The following is a 5,426-nucleotide window of genomic DNA, read 5'->3' on the forward strand; positions in this document are numbered from 1 at the left end:
AAAACTTTGATCTATGTTTGAATCTGAAATCTCACGGTAGTAATTATCATTTTGTCTAAAACCAAATAAAAACTTACATAGTGTCAAAATTAACAAAAATTAGAGCAAAAGCATTTAAAACTTAAAAGTCTCAATCACTTTTTGATAAAAGTAATAGTAATTTATTTTTTTTGTAAATATTAAAAACTATAAATAAACTGAACTTAAATGTTAAGGATAAATGAAAGAAGCAAAAAAAAAAAAAAATGATAAAACAAGTCCAATTGACACAACCTTCACAATCTTAAACTCATATTCATCATTGTCAATTTTCACAGCCTTCACAATCTTTCTTAACATGGACATTACCAATTTCATCATTGAGACAAATTTTCTTTAAGTACCAACTACTTGATCAATCTTGGATTCATGTTTGACATCAACAATTCATAAAGATATAGTTAATTTGTTCAAAAAAATAAAATTGTGTATCATCATTGAATGTGAGAAGACTTCTTAACATACTTAACATAGCTTCTTTTTTTTCTTCTTCACATACATTCTTTAAGCATTTAATATGTGTTTTGACTACATAACATGTACCAAGTTGAGCACTCATTCGATGTATTTGCTGGTAGTTATTATGGCAGCATACATGAAGTAGCATAAGCAATACCAATTGGCCATACATCAGTGCAATTTCTGCAACAGTAAAAATTACTACCACTAATGTCACATTCTTACAAATTCCCAAGTCCTAACCTCATATCATAAGTTGTATTTCTGTATTCCTCCTCTATTCACCATATGTACTTGAACACTATGTATTCAGCTTCTTCCAAATCAACCAGGAAAAAAAATTAAATTAAGACAATCAAAATACATAAAACTTCTACTACCTTTGCAAGAAGCAAGATGAATGGATCTTCACTCACCTAATAGCATAAAATACAATCATAAGTACATGTTCAAGTAAAGTGGTTGCTTAATATAATAAGATGGCATCCCATGTACTGTTATTTTGTTCTTTATATACTTCATATAAGTCTGTAGTTTTTAGGATGATGAACAAATATAAAAGATAGATAGCAATAATAAATTAAATTAATGTACTACCTCTTTCTTCATCAATGAAAAGGAAGTGAGAAACTTCATGCAAATATCCTCTTCTTGCACTTCTCCTTTCCTTTTTACAGCAGCCACACATTTCATTGAGTCTAAGGCATTAACTGGGATTCAAAATTGGTAATGTAATTTTATTGGTAAATGTAAATTGAACATAAAGCTATACAATATTGAAATTGAAATTGAACAGCAGCCACACATTACAAATGAAATTGAAATTGAACATAAAGCTATACAATATTGGTAAATGTAATTTTATTTCAGGAAATAGCTAGCAACCCATTTTATCCAATGTGTTCTAACCACAAAAAAATAGGCAAAATTACGCTACAGGTCCTTTATCTTATTTTTTTGTAACAATTTGGTCCTTTATCTTTTTTTTGTAACAATTTGGTCCTTTATCTTCTTTTTTTGTAACACTTTGGTCCTTATCTTATTTATTTATAAAAAATAAAGGACCAACGTGTTACAAATAAAAAAAATAAAGGACCAAACTGTTACAAAAAAGGGGACTAAAGTGTTACAAATAAAAAAAATAAAGGACTAAAGTGTTACAAATAAAAGATAAAGGACCAAAGTGTTACAAAAAAAAGATAAAGGACCAAAGTGTTACAAAAAAATAAGATAAAGGACTTGTAGTATAATTTTGCCCAAAAAAATATTAATAATGAAAAGTTAACTGCTGAATTGAAAATCCAAAAAATAAATAGATCTCGTATTTGCATTATTGGAAAACAAAAATGAAAAGTATTCAGCGACTGCTGGTTCTAAAACCTTAAACAATGTTTCTTTTTCTCCATGAACTGCACAAAAAGTAATATGCCAAAGTTTAACAACGCTAAAAGAAATAAGTAATCTTCATAAAAACTTACTCATATTAGACATAAACTTATTAGATATGCAGTATAGTATAGTAATCTATTTCAATTAGTCATAAACTTATCAAACCAAATATGTATAGTGTAAAAAGTTGTGCTGGAGCAATCTCCCATAAGCAATTCATTAAAAGTAGTTTACCTATGAGAATGACAAAAGCCCCAAAATCCTTTGTGAAATGCTCGATGACCAAAATCCCCGAAAGCTATAATTTTTCTTCTTTCCATTACTTTTAGCTCCTGCATATTTCAAGCACCAAGAAAGAAATGAATTGATGCAAAAAATTAAAATAGATACGATTTACAAAAATATATAATTACCGAAACACAAAAAGCAATGAAATAAAACAAAATGACCAAAAGTTTGAGACCTTTATGAGTTCTAAGAACTTTCTTTCCTAAAAGGGATCAAATTCCTTGAAACACAGAGGAACCAATATGCAAGAAATAACAAACGGTTCTTATGACACTTGATTGCATGTATTACATTTCATTGCATATATAACAATTTCCTTGCAGAAGATAAAAGTATTTTTCATTGATTCCAAAGACTCTAAATTTCCACTGGATTAGACATCTTAGAAAGAGAAGACACTAAAAACTAATTAAAAACAAAAACATAAAACTCAACTTCGTCTAGAATTCCATTCTTTTTTATTTAGAATTAGTTAGATCTTAACAAAAGATGTAATGAACCAATAACAAATAAAACTCAAAATGAAGTGTTATTTCATAAATTAAAAAGCCCATAACTGAAGAGTAAATTTCATCAATCTCTCATTCAATGAATTCATTTCTAAAATATTTGAACCATGTTTCTTAGCCCAGAAATATAAACATAACCTACAAAAACAAAAGATAAAATAAATGATTGATGCGTCTTTCCATCCCTTTCTATAATTACCTTACATACATATATGTAGTCAAGCAATTTTCATCTCTCATACCAAACTTTCTGCCATTATTTCCTGTTGCTGAAGAAAAAAATAGAGAAAAAGAAAACAATAAATGAGGAGAAAAAAACCCAGAAATCATGAGAGAATCTCTCTCACCCGATTGTGTTCATGGAGAAGAAATACATTCAATCAAACTAATAGTTGAAAAGAAATGTAGATGAATAACAAACGGGGAAAGGCAAAAAACACCAAAAATGGGGTATCTCCGGTTAACATTTGGCAAGACTTTTGTTAAGAGTATGGATTCTTACCAATAGCTTGAATAATCATGGGATCTGCAGACCAAAACCATCTTAAGGTTAGGAAAAAATTGTCGTCCACTGAATTAGAAAGTGGCAGGCAATAAAAAATCAAACATTTGCATCAGCTGATAACATAAAGAGAGATAACAAAAGAATACTAACAAAATACACATGATGACATTTAAGTAAATATCATAACCAGAAATAAGGCAGTGAGACACTAACAAATTTAATTAATTCGAAGTCATACCCAAAGTTAAGCCTAACAGGAAAAGCATAGTTATATAATATCATGCATGAGCAACCTAGTTCTCATTTTGAAGTTTATAACAAATATAGCTATAAAAAAAGAATTAGATCCCTACCTAAAACTGTGCTATATGAGTGCAACAATTTTTCCCCTTCAAAATATATCCATATCAATATAGTAAAAAAATAATACTACATGAAAATCAACATGACATGTAATGAAAATGAACATAACAGTAAGAGTTAAAAATACAGACAATCGAACCCAAACATAATAATATTAGGCATGCCTCATGAATATTGGAAGGTTTGGATCAGATCATATTTAAATACACAGTTGAAGAAAACTTGAATAACAATTTTTTATTGAGATCAAATTCAATTGGTAAGAATTTTCAAAAAGAAGATATGCAGTTTAAGAACTTATTTAACGTGAAGGAAAAACTCATTTTAAGACCAATCAATTGTGCTTTTGCAAATTAACTCCTCCTCTTAGTTGTAAATTTAAACTGAAAAAGGCTTAACTTTACCTTCCACAACTCACAATTGTCTTCTAAAGTTGTCCATTGAATCTCGTCGCCTAGTGAATCAAACTTATATAATCATCTATCAATGTATCAACCATTCCAAATAACTCATAATTGAATCAATACTTCAAATTTAATTTAGCAAACAGAATTGTGGAAAATAATGACCTACCCATGGCAAAACTGATATGAAATTGTGTACAAACCTTTAGAATATTGTATTTGCTAGAGATTTTTTATGCACACAAAGAAAACTGTATGTATAGTTAGAAGATTATATCTGAAAAAACCTGTCTAATATGGTTAAAATGATGCATATTATTAAGGCCACAGATAAAGACATTCAAAATTAAGTTCATGACTTATAGTTCTATTGTAGCTACCACAATTTTCCACATGGGCATTTTATCAAACACCTGCAATGCATTTTATCTCAATTACTAATTCTATTTCTATCCCCACTACTACCCACACCCAAAATCAAGTAGTTTAACTAAAATTGATAAATCAAGTAGTTTAACTAAAATTGATACTGGGATAACAACTCACAAATTTTAACAATCTGGCATATAAATTTGCAAAAAGAACAAATATTTCAAGTGCGTGAAATGAGAAGGGAAAAATGTTTATCATGCATAAAAGTTATGGGTAGAAAAAATAAGCATGGAGAAGATGGAACTTTACCAAGAATTGAGATGAGGAATCCTTACAACCCTAACCTTCATTCTCCATGCCTTCCTACATGGATGTAAATCAGAAACCAACTCAAATGAAAAATCCATTACAAAGCAACTTACAATTAAAAGCAACAAAATGGGCTCAAATCCGAAGGATGAAGCCATACCATTGATTAGGGTATTTATAAGGTGGATGGAAAACTTGTATGATGCTGCGATGGAGAAGAAGGTGCTGAGCAAGCATCAGAATCAAAATAAGAATATAAAAGGAATAGAATCAAAATCTTATAGTGATGAAGGACAAAAGTGAGATTCTCAGTTGGAGAGGGATTTGAAAAACGCGCAATTTTCTTGAAGCTACAGCGTCGGGGGACGAGGGAGAAGGTGCTGGGTACGCGCCTCTTTTGCCCCTAACAGTATTATGTGAAGCGGTTTCTATTGTTAATAGATAGGATATGCCAATACTCCCACCCAACATATGCACACTGTATGAAATTTGCAACATTCATACTAGTTCAACTTATTACAACCACATATATATATCTAACATATAAAATTCTAAATGATTAAAATTTAAAGATTAAGCTAACTAGTTTCCTTGGAGCACTGGTTAAAAAAATTAAAAAGTGAAATTTATATTGAAAACAATACCTTTTATACTTTTAAGAATTTGATTGCACAAATTTTAAGATATTTTACTATATTTACTTCCTTAACTAGTGTCATGGGGGCATTAGTTAGCATTTTCGAAATTCAAAATATAAGCATCAACTCTTTCATCATTTATATATATTTC

The 5,426-nt window shown here is 29.5% G+C and overlaps 1 long non-coding RNA gene across 4 annotated transcripts; it reads right to left on the reverse strand.

Annotated features, from left to right (window-relative positions):
• Positions 1-263: 263 nt before the first annotated feature.
• On the reverse strand, positions 264-5,139 carry LOC123916134. Of its 4 annotated transcripts, none has more exons than XR_006812062.1 (8): positions 4,798-5,139; positions 4,638-4,691; positions 3,957-4,006; positions 3,187-3,210; positions 2,884-2,953; positions 2,122-2,219; positions 1,096-1,208; positions 264-914 (listed from the first exon to the last, which is right to left on the reverse strand). It is a non-coding gene; the product is annotated as an uncharacterized LOC123916134 (long non-coding RNA). The 4 variants fall into 4 exon arrangements; XR_006812063.1 differs by having other exon boundaries at positions 3,957-4,207; positions 4,798-5,123; XR_006812064.1 differs by having other exon boundaries at positions 3,957-4,032; positions 4,798-5,119.
• Between the last annotated feature and the right edge of the window lie 287 nt (positions 5,140-5,426).

Source organism: Trifolium pratense, linkage group LG3, assembly GCF_020283565.1.
Source record: "Trifolium pratense cultivar HEN17-A07 linkage group LG3, ARS_RC_1.1, whole genome shotgun sequence".
Classification (NCBI taxonomy): domain Eukaryota; kingdom Viridiplantae; phylum Streptophyta; class Magnoliopsida; order Fabales; family Fabaceae; genus Trifolium; species Trifolium pratense.